The sequence below is a fragment of the Mirounga leonina genome, unplaced genomic scaffold (genome assembly GCF_011800145.1).
Source record: "Mirounga leonina isolate KUSES-001 unplaced genomic scaffold, KU_Mleo_1.0 Mir_125, whole genome shotgun sequence".
Classification (NCBI taxonomy): domain Eukaryota; kingdom Metazoa; phylum Chordata; class Mammalia; order Carnivora; family Phocidae; genus Mirounga; species Mirounga leonina.
The window spans coordinates 57,037,227-57,052,147 of record NW_023270305.1 but is presented as its reverse complement, the minus strand read 5'-3'; the positions used below and the strand labels follow the sequence as shown (position 1 = coordinate 57,052,147).

The following is a 14,921-nucleotide window of genomic DNA, read 5'->3' as shown; positions in this document are numbered from 1 at the left end:
TTCTTTCTTTCTTTCTTTCTTTCTTTCTTTCTTTCTTTCTTTCTTTCCTTCTTTCTTTCTCACATTCTTAACAATCTAGATAATACCCATCTGCTCAGAATGATTGGTCCTAATCCTTTCCAGTGACAGGACAATAAATTAGTTCCCAGCACTCTATTTACTCTATAAAACTTTTTAAATAAAAAGGACTCATTGGGTAAGGATCTCATTGTTATTTTGGGTCTTCACCTTATTTTTCAGTATAATCCTGGAAAGTAGGAGCTAGCTCAACAAGTGCTGAGAGCATTGCTGTTTTACTACTGCCTCATCCATTCATGGCTCTTAGTAATGACAATCTGAGTATTCAAGACATTAAATTATGTTGCTTCAATTTTGATTAGGAAGGAGGTATGTGATATTTTATGTAACTTCATATACAAATTTGTTAAAATTATAAAATTAACGGGTGTAAAAATAGGTAAGTGCTTACCAATATTTAAATACTTATTATTTGATTAGAAAAATGGATCTGCGAGCCTCTGATTTAATCCTGATAACAGCTCTGTGGAATAAGTGGTCACATCATGCACAATTTATGGAAGAGGCAGGAGGATGCCACTGAAATGCAGATAAGTGAGGTCACCTGCCCAACATCACACAGAGTAGAAATTCAAACCCCAGATTTCCATTTTGCCCCTGCAATTTAGGTTTCCAGAAAGACTTATTTCCTAAGAGCTCTGGATAGCAGACCTTGAATTGTAGTTTTACATATACATATACATATACATATATATATATATATATTTAATTTTTCTTAGAAGTAAAGAGAGGATCGTTCATCTGTAGTGCCTTGATTCCTCCCTTGTGTCTTTCTTCTACATTAGAATAACATTCATAGCTCTCCAAGTCTTCTGTTTCCCTCCCCAGTCCTTAGCCAATTATCAACAATTTTTGTCAAAGACTTTCTATTTCCCTTGCTGCTTCTTTCATAGTACTGGAATCAGATTTATCTGGGCTAAATGCCCAGTTCTAGTTAGCTTTTCACCCTTCTGAAATTATCAGCTAGAATTCACCCCAGCTAAGCAGTTCTAGTGGAGAAAATAAATACTGATATTAAGTAACAAAAGAGAACTGTCTTCATCTATAGCCAGCAGTAGATTTATAGTTCTAGATTCTTATCTGTTCTGGCAAAACAGATTGTTAATAATTTGGTGTGCTTTAAATGATAAACAAAAATATCACCAAAATCAATAAACATCAGCCTCCCTGATAATTCATTTCTTTGTTTTATAGAGTGGTGAATCAAGTGTCCTGGAAGTCCCTGTCATTGCACTGTGTTCTATCAGAACCTTTGAAATATGCTGCTCTCATATGGAAAAATCGAGCTATATGTACTGGGAGTTGCTTTTCCAGCAACGATGACTGATTTGCCCTGCAAACTGACCTTTTCTCACCCAGTCTTCTTTGTGGCTAGTGGTCTTCATTTGCAAAATGATGGGATGAGGTTAGTCATGCAGTTCATGAACATGGGGGAGAAAACCAAGTGGCACACCTGGCCAGTTCAACTTGTGACTCATCTGTACTACACACAGACCAAATGCACCCATCGCTCATAAGCTAAAACAGAACCAGCAAGGAAACAAAGGCCTTAATTATTCTTTAGCTCTTTTTGCACACTGGCAAAGTGAAGCTTATTGCTTTCAGAATCTTAAGGAAAAACATTTTCTAATGATAAATGATTGCTCATCATCAGGAGTGTTCTCTGGCATCTCTGTGAATATGTCATTCCCAGCTAAACTTCCTTTTTTACTTCTTAAACTTAATTATCCATTAAAAACATGTTTGGGAAAAGATGACCCTGGTATTTGGAGTGATATTACAGCCAGTCATCAGTCCACAACCTTGTGGAGGTAAAACTGTTTTTTTGAAACAAGTAGCGCCATTAATCTTTGCTTAAAGATTGAATTAAAGATGGTCTGTGTGAAAGTTAAAGCCCAGTCCCTACAAGCTGGGAACCAGCTTCCAACTGCATGGCTTTCAGAGGAATTATGATCCCATCTTATTGTGGGATGCCTCTGAACTGACATTTCAATTGTAGTTTTCTGGTGCCTTCCTCTTTACCTCATTCCTCCCAACCACCTTCCATCCCCAGCTCCAGATCAAACCCCTGGAGAGCGATGAACTGAATGGACACCACATTCAGCTGAGTCCACTAAGCACTGTGACTTGATTTCTGGCCCCCTCCCTGAGCCTTGCAGCCAGATTAGTCAGTCTCCCTAGCCCAAAGCACACACATTCTTGGCTTACTCCTTCAGGCCAATCATTGCTTGAGGTCGCACAAGCCCCTGGCTATGGCAATGCCAATTATAATAAGCATGGCTTGGTGACCTCCTAATTGTATGAAACCAATTACATTATACTTGTTGTTCATTCAACAATAAACAGGTTTTGTGCCCACTAAATTGGGGCATACTACTAAATTTGCTGAGTGTAATTTGGCAATACTTCTCCAAATCATTAACTGCTTAAGGCTTTTTAAATAAAGCATATCTTTGTGCTTCTTGCCTTCAGAGCATGTTACCTTCTTGTGTATATTTTCCTACCCATTTCATTACCTCTTACTTATGATGTTTCTGCACAATGTTTCCCCATATACCTCAGGGCCCTTATGTTTTTCTGAATTCCAAATGAAGCTGAGAGGTAGGATGAAGGAGGGGTGGAACTCACCAGATATGCACTAAATTCCTTTCTCTTTTTGATTCAAAATTCCAGCACAATGAAAAGCAATGAAAGGATAAATACGTGAGTAAATCTAAATGAATACTGACTGTATAAAACAATAGGAAGGTCTTTTGGGATTTATAAAATATTTGGGATTTATAAAATATTTATAATTAAAATACATGAGAATACATGAGAATAATAAGTTGGCAGGAAAGTAAATAGAGTTTAAGTCCTTGAAGGTCCTTGCATTGTCAGGGGAGAGGTAAAACTACTAATTTATTTTAGACTTTGATAAATCAAGGATGCATGTTAAGTAGCCCCTAGGGAAAAAACTAAAGGAATAGTAAAAGCCGAAAAATACAAATCTAATACAGGCGAGAAATGGAACAATACAAAATGGTCCATTATTTTAGAGAGAAGGGAAGAGAGGAAAGAAAAGGAAACTAAAATGTGCAGAACAAATAGAAGGCAAATAGTAAAATGGCAGTTTAAACCTAATCACAGCAATAGTTGCATTAATGTAAACAGATTAAATGGTCTTACTAAAAACCAAAGTTCTCAGGTTGATTACAAAAACAAAACCCAAATATGCTGTTTCAAGAGAAACGATTTAAATGTAAGGATGGAAAGAAAAATATGTTAAAGAAAAAAGATGAAAAATGTACTATGCCAACACTAATCAAAAGAGAATTGGCTAGCAATATTAATATCAGACAAAGTTGACTTTAAGGGAAAAGGGATTACTAGAGAATAAAAAATACTATGTAATAATAAAAGTTTTGATTTACCAGGAAAATGCAGAAAATCAGAATTTAACTGCATTTAATCCCACAGCCTCCATATAGACAAAGCACAGATAGGCAGAACTAAAGGGAAAATGAATACACACAATTACACTAAGAGATTTTAACATACCTCTCTTAGTAACTAAACGAACAAACATATATTTTTCAGAAATGAATAGAAAATATGAATAACATGATAACAAACTTTGAACTACTTGACATAATATAGAACACTGTATAGAATACATAACCTATTCAAGCATTGAGAGAATGTTAAAAGAAAATGATTAAATGCCACCCTTAAGGAAAGTCTAAATACATTTCAAAAATTACAATATACAGATTTTTGTTCCCTCACTACACTTCATATATAATGGAAATGACAATGACCACAATGAAATTAGAAAAATCCCCTTCTTTCAGAAAAGAAGACATACACTTCCAAACAACTCATGGTTTAAGGAAGATAAAATTGAAATTTGAGACTACGTCAAACTGAATGAAGATGAAAATATCACATATGAAACCTCGTAGGGAAAAAATGCCAACTCTTAAAAAGGCTTATAGCCCCTCCTTCTCTCCTTACATCTCCTTCTCTTTGCCCCCACTCTACTCAATTTATGAGAGAAGAAAATACAAATGAGATTTTATCTGAGATAGTCTGTTATGAAAGTGAACTTTAGGGTTTTGAGAAGAAGGAAAAAGTCTTGACCGTGTCTTTCCAAAGGCAGAACTAGAATAAATGGGTAGAAATTTAAGGAAGGCAGATTTTAGTTCAGGGTAAGAGAAGAGTATGGTCATTGGACACTTTAATATGTTAGGAAGTAGTGAGGTTCTTATCACCAGAAATACACAAATGGTGCAATGTGGATCTCAGTAGCAGGTGGGGATTTGACCAGTCATCTGTGTTGAAAAATGATGTTAAGGCACTGCATGCAAATATGGCAGAATGTTAACAATTTTTGAATCTGGATGGTGGGTGTTCAATATTTATTGTATTGTACATTCAACACTGAGTTTGAAAATGTTAACTAAGTGTGCCTGGGTAGCTCAGTTGGTTAAGCATCTGCCTTTGGCTGAGGTCATGATCCTAGGGTCCTGGGATTGAATCCCACATCAGGCTCCCTGCTCCTCCTTTTGCCTCTGAATCTCTCTCTCATGAATAAATAAATAAAGTCTTAAAAAAAAAGAAAGAAAATGTTAATTAAAAAACTGAAAAACAGGGCGCCTGGGTGGCTCAGTTGGTTAAGCGTCTGACTCTTGGTTTTTGCTCAGGTCATGATCTCAGGATCTTGAGATCAAGCCCCGCATCATGCTCAGCTGGGAGTCTCCTTGTCCCTCTCCTTCTGCCCCTCCCACAGCTCTCTCTCTGTTGAATAAATAAACAAAGTCTCTTTAAAAAAATTGAAAAATAGGGGCACCTGGATGGCTCAGTCAGTTAAGTGTCTGCCTTTGGCTCAGGTCATGATCTTAGGGTCCTGGGATCGAGCCCTTCATTGGGCTCTCTGCTCAGCAGAAAGTCTGCTTCTTCCTCTCACTCTCCCTCTGTGCTCTCTCTCTCTCTCAAATAAATAAATAAAATCTTTAAAAAAAATTGAAAAACAGATGCTGCATCCACCTGAATATAGAGAGTTGTAAGGATTTAACAAAGTGAATGAATGTCTATATGTTCTCTCATTTGACACACGATGCACATACATATATCTTTGTACAGTTGTGATGTTTACTTTTTTAACTTTTTAATTGTTATGTTAATCACCATACATTACATCATTAGTTTTTGATGTAGTGTTCCATGATTCATTGTTTGTGCATAACACCCAGCGCTCCATGCAGAACGAGCCCTCTTTAATACCCATCACCAGGCTAACCCATCCTCCCACACCCCTCCATTCTAGAACCCTCAGTTTGTTTTTCAGAGTCCATCATCTCTCATGGTTCATCTCCCCCTCCGATGTCCCCCCCTTCATTCTTCCCCTCCTACTATCTTCTTTTTTTTTTTCATAATTTATCCTCTAACATCTGAAAACCTTGCTCTATGATAAAGTATAACAAGGAAAGATCTTAAGTGGTTTTTTATTTTATCCCTCTTCCTTGAGCAATGTGACAGTCAAAACCTAGACTTATTCCTTGTTCTGTATGAATGATTTTTCAGGAGTAAGGCTCTGCAGCTTTCATCATATTAAGGCATAAGGTTATTCAGTGACTAAAATGTTAAATTTGAACAACTATCAGCTTGTGTCCAAATCCTTCATATACCCTTAAACCAAGTGAGATTTGACTTTTTGGTTTTGTTTCAAATGGATACTATGGTTGCCATTTTCCCCAAGTTATTCATGAATTATCATGCACATCTGAATTTAATTTGCTGATAAATTGTGTTTGACATATGTAGGCTATGGGATATCCCCCCCATCTATGTTAAAACACTTTCAGTGTTGTGAGGTAATAGCATTCAAATAACTCCTATGAGTTCAAGGAGTACCTAAATGCAATAGGGAACTAAAGAAAATACTGTTCAGTGAAACTGGTGACCCTGTGAGTGTTTCAATCCTAAAGACTTCTCAAGCTAGCATATAAAATAGTCTTTGACTTTTAAGTGAATTTGGGGCATTTTACCTCACATTTCCATCAGAGACAAAATTATGTTTGGACTACACATTCCCTGTGCTCGCTTTGGCGGCACATATACTAAAACTGGAATGACACAGAGAAGATTAGCATGGCCCCTGTGCAAGGATGACTTGCTAAGTCGTGGACTGTATGTTCTCTGAGATATCTTTCAGTTTTAAAAATCTGAAATTAAAGCTCACTTTACTGAATTCCTGAATGCTATTGTAAAACATATTCATTTGCCAGCTCTTACCTCTTCTGCCCTCTCTACCTTAAAATATTGGATCCCGGGAAACCTGAACAACATGCTCTTGCTTTCTGGGGCCCATGATCATAGATCTCTATTTCTTCTTCCCTTCTTTTTCATTTTTCAGCAGTGGCTTCCGATCTGTAGAGTCAAAGGAGGGTCTAAAAATGGACTCATCTTTCAGGATTAAACGGCTGTGTTAGCAGAGCGGGATGAATAGAAAGTTCTCTTCAATGTTTAAATGCACTACTGTGTACCTGTAAAGTTACATACTTTCAGGAATTTAGAGTTGCTTAAAGCCTGTTTGGCAGCATAAACTCTGAAAAAAATCTCATGGGGAAACACACCCCGTACACGGTTTCTATGTCTGTAGAGTACAAAGGGATATGGACCTCTGCCAGTTACACAGTTGATATGTTAAAGGTAGACGCCAAACTAAGTCAGTCTTTAAGGGAATTTCTTGGCATGCATAAACACAGACGAAAAAAAAAGACTATGTTCTTAGATCTGATACACACACACACATATATGTAGGGTGCCTATAAGTATATATATACTTAAAATGGTTACTGCATGGAGCACATCCATAGAGTCTATCATATTCCAAGTTTTCATTCTGGAAGAAAATGGAAAAATTGAGCAATTCATATTGTTAATTTTAAAATTAGCCTGGAATTATTTTTCCTTAGAAATGTAATAATTTGTTTATGGAAACCTTTAAATGAAAATCTTTGGCTTCAGGCATGTATGTGGTTAATGTGGATGAATGTGAGGCTGCCAGAGAGGTGTAGGGATCTCTTTCAGAACTACAACGATCACACTATTTTCTCACTGCACACGATTTTTAAATTTTAAATTATTTTATTTGAGATCATTTCTTTAGTTGCTTGTGCTAGCTTTTTTCTAACCTTATTACACCAAGAGTTTATTATACCAAGAATTAGAGTTGATGGGAGGACTTGTCAATCCTTTTAGAAAGTCTGAGAACCACAGAATGAATTTTTTTTTATGCAACTCACTGACAGAATGATATGAACTATAATTGAGACAGAAGAGTAGGTAAGATCACAGGTTTTAGCATCAAAGAGGTCTCAGTTTAAATCCAAGCAACACCACATTTTAGGTATGTGTTCAGGGCAAGTTCTTTAGCCTTTCCAAGTTTCACTGACAAAGTCTGTCAAGTAGAGATAATATCCATTTCATAATGTTATTGTGAGTACTAACTGAAATAACATACCCCTCAAACTGGTTGACACTACGTGCTCAATAAATTGTACTTAACATGGTGAAATGGCTGTAAGTCGGAGTACATCAGGTTGGTACTATTGTTGTCTACAGACCAAAGGAAGCAAAAAACTGCAGAAAGTTAGGGCTTTTAATATAATTTGTTATGCACTTGTATATAATTATATATCCTATCTTTGCTTCCTTGCACAGTGTCATATTTTGAATGTGGTCTGTTATGACTGAAATCCAATCGGGATGAACTTCATAGCTTTGAATGACTTCCTTTCCTTTGGCATATTCCAGGTGAACAGATAGGAGAATAGGCGAAATCAGCCTTTCTTTCTTAAAGCTATTTCTTATTAGGGAAGGGCGCCTCGGTGGCTCAGTTGGTTAAGCGACTGTCTTCAGCTCAGGTCATGATCCCAGGGTTCTGGGATCGAGCCCCGCGTCGGGCTCCCTGCTCGGCCGAAAGCCTGCTTCTCCCTCTCCCACTCACCCTGCTTGTGTTCCCTCTCATGCTGTCTCTCTCTCTCTCTCTCTGTCAATTAAATAAATAAATAAAATCTTAAAAAAAAAAGCTATTTCTTATTAGGGAAATTGCAAACATTCAAACAAAAGAGATATGGGAAAGCAAAAAAAATCTAGCATCTTTTGCATTTCATAATATTTTGTGATATGAAAGAACAGTTAATGGCTGTAGGACCCCCTTCATGGCAATGGAGTGTTAACGTTTATAAAGACTACTTAGCAAACATAGCTTTAATTGGAGCTCTAATTAGAATCTATATGTAACTCTGAGAAAGAACTTTTGTGTGAACAAGTTCCAACTATGAAAAAGCTATGAAGAGATAAATTTCAGCAGCAATTTTTATTATAATGGCTATGTTAAGGACATTATGGTCATCATCTTTCAAGGCAGTGATGAAATTATAATAAGGACTAAAGAACAGATGGGGAGTATTTTCAAATGTAGTGGAAATAACCACATGTAAAGTTAGGGCAAGTATTTCTGGTTGTTTATTCATAAGGATGAATACGTAAGATGAAAACATCGATGTCTGACTTTTCAAATGAGCGGGAGTCTCCACAAAACATCATGGTGATCTACATAATCACTTGTGGTTGTTGAAGCACCCATTTAATCATATCATACAGGAGAGTTTGATTTGGAGCCAAAAGTTTTTGTTTTGTAAATGCTATGCTAGTAATATGGCAAAACCATGGCATATTAAAAAATATTCTTTAGGTATATTAATTTTGGTTTTCTTCAAACACTAAATGACCTCTTCCCAATGATTTCATCATAGTTACAGGCAAATTATGTATGTGGATATGACAGACTCTTGTTTCCATATTAAGGGTTTAACAGAGAAAATCAACAAAAATAGTGAAAGAATTTAAAGCATGAAGAAAAACCCTATGCCTATGGTGACAGTGTGACAAACCAGCAGGTGGCTAGGCTGACTTCCCTCTGTCATCTTTTTATTTATTCTATCTTTCCCTATCCTGCATTTCTGACTCCTTCTTCCTATTTAAATGTTCAATTTTACATTTGCCCTTTCTCAATTTCACCCCGATCAGACAGACCATTCTTCTAACTTGAGAGCTCTGACTGCCGTTACCTCCGAAGTAGTGTTAGGACGTCTCCCACTGGTTTGTAGGTCTTGGGTGCTGCTACTTCAGCAGTGGTTTGTGAGTGCTATGGCCCAGTGCTGTGACCCTCCAGTGCACCCTCTGGCAGCTCAGCAAGGTGCCCCTGCCATCTTTATCTTCTCAGTGAAGGTGGACTGCTGTCCAGGCCCCCAGAACTCCAACACCTGCAGCTAGTCTCATCGCTACTCACACAGATGTTCATAAAATGCAGAAGGTCCTATATGATTAGTTTGAGCCTCACTGCAACATAACAGGTGGTTTAATACAAAAACTAGTCTTTTCCTTAGATTCCAATTTTTGGAAGGTTTTAAGATTTTATTTATTTATTTGAGAGAGAGAGAGAGTGAGTTCATGTGGGGGAAGGGGCAGAGGCAGAGAATCCATAGCAGAATCCACTCTGAGCACGGAGCCTGATGCGGGGCTTTATCCCTTGACCTGTGATCACCGTGATCAAGACCTGAGCGGAAACCAAGAGTCTGTTGCTCAGCCGATTGCACAGTCCAGGTGCCCCTTTTCGATGCATTGTTACATAATCCTCCACATCAGTCAGGCTACGTATTGCCATGTGTAAGACACCTGTTTCCACCTGTCTGATTTTGCCCGTGAGCCTCTCCCCAGCTTCTCTACTTTAACAGGATAGATTCCCTTTCAAGGTTCAGCTCAGGCCCACCTTCTTTATGCTTCTTTCCCCAGGTTTCTTTGGTTAATGTAAGATCACTACAGAAAGCAGCTTGTCCAGCTGACTTTGTGACAGCTGTATCCTTGTTAAGAAAGAACAGTAGCAGCAAATTTGTTACCTCTAGAAAGTCAACTGCCTTGGATAGGTCTTGAATAGCTAGCTGCTCCCAACCACCTCCTTAACTAGAGCCATCTTAAGGGTAAAGGTGTGCCCCTGGCACTTTATCTGGTTCAGGGTCCTAAACAAGTTTTGCTCCAACTACTGATTTCTGGCATTCTTCATTAGGAAACCGGCTGCTGAATAACCCTAGGTACACATCAATGGCCTATATAAATTTTATGGCCCCAATTTGTTGAAGGTACCAACTGAGCTCTTCATTGGATATGATGCATAAATTCTGGCACCGTTATTTACAACATGGCAAAACATAATAAGTAACATTCAATGCTTCCATAGTATTTATATAATTGTTATTATGTTTTTTTTTTTTTTTAACAAGACTAAGGAATGCTATGCCAAATAAGGTGAGTGTGTAGAACATCTTGTAGCTTCTGCAAAGGCAGAGTGAAATTTTACTTTCAAATTAGTCTTCCAATAAGTTTTAGTACGAGCTTTAAGATGGAACAAACCCCAAGTAGTAAAAATCTTTTAAGAATTACACTTATATTCTGGGTGGATAAAATCATAATAGCCTAGAACAATGCACTAAATGCCGAGTGGATTTTTAATGCTGATGTTTTAAACTTTTCTTTGAGCTAAGATATTTTCCTCAATGCACTTTATTTGGCTAAAAATGTGAGCTGTGCTATTTTTAGAATGAAATTCATACTTAATTTGCCTTTATTAATTAATTGCCTCTATTAATTTGCAGTTATAAGTGGAAAATAAAACCTATCCTAATTACTTACAATGAAACTATCTAATTGGGCTAACAAAGTTAGGATTCAGAAATGTTTTGAAAGTAAATGATGTGTTTCCCTCCTCTGTGAGCAAAGAGAGTGGACTTCATTTGGATTTGCAGAAGTTTCATATTTATATAGGACATCTTTCACTTGGTGCAGATGAAAACTCATTATGTCACTTTCCAGTGATGAAATTCATACTTTTTAACGTGATGTGCAAGGCCCTTCATGATTTGATCCTTGCTTACCATCATGTACTACACACTGAATCATACAGAACACTTGTTCCCTTCTGTCTTTTACTCAGGACCTTAGCAAGTGCTGTTCTCTCTGCATGGAACATTCTCCTTCCGTCCTTCCCTTCCCCCAATTTGTTAAAGGCTAATTCCCACAACTTCCTTAGACTAAAGACTGGTGTCACCTTCTCTAGGAAGTCTTTAAAATGAGACTCAAAATGCCACATTGTAACTAATGTCCACTCTCTCTTAGACTGTGAGCTTTTGAGGGCGGGCATTATAAGCTTTTTTATCTTTGTATTCTCAGCACCTACTGTGCTTTGCACACAATAGTTACTCAACTCAAGGCTTCTTGAATAATCTTACAGTTATATGATATTTAGTGGTCTTGTGCCATCTCCCAAACTGTAATTAACAAAGCAAATGTTAAAATTTTCTTTCCCCATCTTATTCCCAAATCCAGTATAAAAGAATAAAGTAAATCTAGGCAACTAACACATCATCTCTAGAAGACCCCACTTTTAAGGAGAAGTACAGGTATGACTATTGCCTATGAAGTGTTTTAGAATTGAAACTTAAATAGATCAATAAACAGAACAGTTGTTTTACCTTTGCAAAATTCTAGCTGTTGCGTAAGTCTTAAACGCATAGACAAACACACACACACACACATAGTATCACGACTTAGTGAAGTGAGATCTAAATCCAGTTAAAATTCTTTTGGATTATTTCATAAACTATATATTCTTATGTTTTTAAGTTCTTGCTTTATCAGCTTAGCAGTCCAGCCTTACCCCCACTCCCAAACAGCCCTTCCAAACCTCTCCTCCCCTTTTTGTACTCCATTTAAATTCTCATTTTTTTTAAAGATTTTATTTATTTATTTGAGAGAGAGAGAATGAGAGAGAGCACATGAGAGGGGGGAGGGTCAGAGGGAGAAGCAGACTCCCTGCCGAGCAGGGAGCCCAATGCGGGACTCGATCCAGGGACTCCAGGATCATGACCTGAGCCGAAGGCAGCCGCCCAACCAACTGAGCCACCCAGGCACCCTAAATTCTCATTTTTAATTAAGGTAACTGTTAACTAGGAAATACATTTCCCCTAGCCATACTGGGAGAACTTTTTTTTTTTTTTAAGATTTTATTTATTTATCTGAGAGAGAGAATGGGAGACAGAGAGCATGAGAGGGGAAAGGTTAGAGGGAGAAGCAGACCCCCCGCTGAGCAGGGAGCCCGATGTGGGACTCGATCCCGGGACTCCAGAATCATGACCTGAGCCGAAGGCAGTTGCTTAACCAACTGAGCCACCCAGGTGCCCCGTACTGGGAGAACTTTTTGCTCTCCTCTATTTATAACCAGATTATTCCTTCATTCATGCTTATATGCAAAATGGATGGTAGGGGACTTAGTGGGGAGAGTGAGCCTATGGGTAGTTACCTCTTGCCATAATTTCCTGTAATTGCAAAAAACCTTGTTATAATCAGGGCATGACTCTGCTTAGGTTACGTTCATTGCATTTTGCAGCATCACAGCCTTAACCATATTAGAAATAAGAGCACCTGCTGTTAAAGGTCTATCCTCAGATGTAATTTATGGTTAGAAACTTACTCTGTATTCCTTCAGCCATATATTATGACTAATGAACATTCTACAGTTTAATGGATGTGAGCACAAGGCAGAAATGCTGACTGTTCAGAAGATCATATAAGGGCTTGTTTAGCTCCGAATTGGTTATTTCATGGGGCATAGGAGCTGAAACTACACCAAAATATTATTAAATTGCTATTTGATGTTTACCTTTATAATACCTATGAATAAATATATTGCTAAACAATATTATAAACCGTTTATCCTACTTAGAGTGGAACTTGTTTAGAATCGTCTTTGAGTCAGGATTTGACTCATCACTTATTTGCAAAAATAATGAATGTGTCTGTTAGAAATGATTTTAAACAAATTATTATGATCCTGAAAATAGTCCTTGTGGATCAAACTTTTTTTATGCTTATTAGCATTGTATTGTATGTACAGTACATGAAAATTAATGTAACTTTTTTTGAGGAACTCACTCACTTTACAAGAAGTCAGATCTGCCCCCATCTCCCATCCCAGTCCTATTAAGATGATTTAACACGTTTAACCATATGTGTATACTTATTTTTCCCTCTCATCCTACAACTGTTTGGAGGTAGCGTTTTCATTATGTCACTCTTTGCTCAAAATCTTTCACAAGTTATGACATGACTAAATCTAAATGGCTTAACCAAGAATTCAGGATTCCTACAAACTGTCCTCCAATGACTTTTCTTATCTTGTTTCCTGTGGTCCCCACAATAGCCCCCCTTTCCCTCACTCCAAACAGCGACAGGATATTGTCACCATTATTCTGCATATAGGGCATCTACCCAGCAAAGCCTGCCTTTTCTCTTCTCAGGATTATTTATATCCAGTTCATCCTTCATGACCCAGATTACATCCACTGCCTCTGGAAAAACCCGTTATGGCCCATGATTGTAGCAAGCAATCCCTCCTCTGCACTCCCACCACTGCTTTTATGATTGACTCCATGGGGACTGAGGCTCTTGACTAAAGTTTTGTTGACTTGAATTGTTAAGCTGAATTATTTGTATCATTTAATTTTTTTAAAATCCGACCTTACCTTACCACTTCAGATAGCCTGAAAAGTCCTTGCAAGAAAGGTGCTATGTCTAGGCATCTAGTACAGTTTGGATACATATTAGCTGAATATATAGATGCATGAATTGATGAATAAATGACTAAAATTGAACAAATGAATGCATGAATCATGTAGATATCAGAGTATACATGAGAAAATACATCCTAAATTTACATGAACAATTTGGGGTCTGGTGAGGGAAAGGTGCAGTTCTTTAAAGCCAAGGCTCATGATATTTAAATGATCTTTTAATGCTTACAGGGCAAAAAGTAGTGGATCTAGCAAGAATGGCCAGCAATAGGCTTTTTAGTTCCATAATCCCTCATTTGAGTCCTGCACGTTTGGGAATTTAAGATCAGCATGAAGTTATGGTGACAACCTGGCCACACAATGTCCCCCTTTCCTTCTACCCAAGGAGGGATCATGACCTCATTCTCTGGGAAGGGGACTCTCCTCCAAAGCATTCAAGGATCATCTCACTGAAAAATTAAATGAAATGCAAAATGGGGCAGGACAGAACCAATCTTACTCAGAGAGCATGCATGAGTTCTGGCGGTGGGGGAAGTCATTGCTGAGTTTTATAATATTTTTTTCTTTTAAACCTTTGAAAAAAGAGATCAACTCTGGTTTCAGTTTAATTTTTTTTTTCCAAAAAAACAAAACAAAACAAAACAAAAAAACCCTACATGGCCACATCTTCAAATTTGTTCCAGATGGATTTAGTCATAGAATGATTGATTATCCACTCAGTGTGAGCTATGTGGTTAAGCTCAGAAACCTACAACAAACTGGTTTGGAGCTGTGTTTCACGGTAAATGGCAGAAAGGATAATCCTTAAGCTGTCATTTTAGAGTTAGTGATGAGGAAAGAGGAATTTAGTGGGACTACTTATGTCAAGAGAATGTATTAGCAAATGGATGGTTGAATATGAAGAAATTTTATGAGCGTAATACTTTTTTTTTTCCTCTCTGGACTTCATGGTAAGGGGAACCAGATCTGACTAGCAGCCCCCTTGAAGGCTTCCCCAGCTCTCACTGCCTGTTCCGTGGGCCAGACCCACCTCCCCAGGATGCTCCAGGCCTGAGGCCAGAGGCTGGCCTCTACCTGGAAGCTGAAGCACCCATTTATCCTAGCCTACTCAACAGGCCCACAGAGGTTTTTATTATTGGTATCAGAGACACCTGGGCAAATCTGGGAACT

General features: G+C 37.8%; 1 protein-coding gene and 1 non-coding gene across 5 annotated transcripts in view; one reads left to right on the top strand and one right to left on the bottom strand.

The window, feature by feature from the left end:
- Window positions 1-14,921, bottom strand: part of EFEMP1 (EGF containing fibulin extracellular matrix protein 1) — a 59,986-nt gene that overhangs the window by 22,416 nt on the left and 22,649 nt on the right. The gene's annotated exons all lie outside the window — the stretch shown is intronic.
- On the top strand, window positions 6,156-6,262 carry LOC118008385. The gene has a single exon (XR_004678687.1). It is a non-coding gene; the product is annotated as a U6 spliceosomal RNA (small nuclear RNA).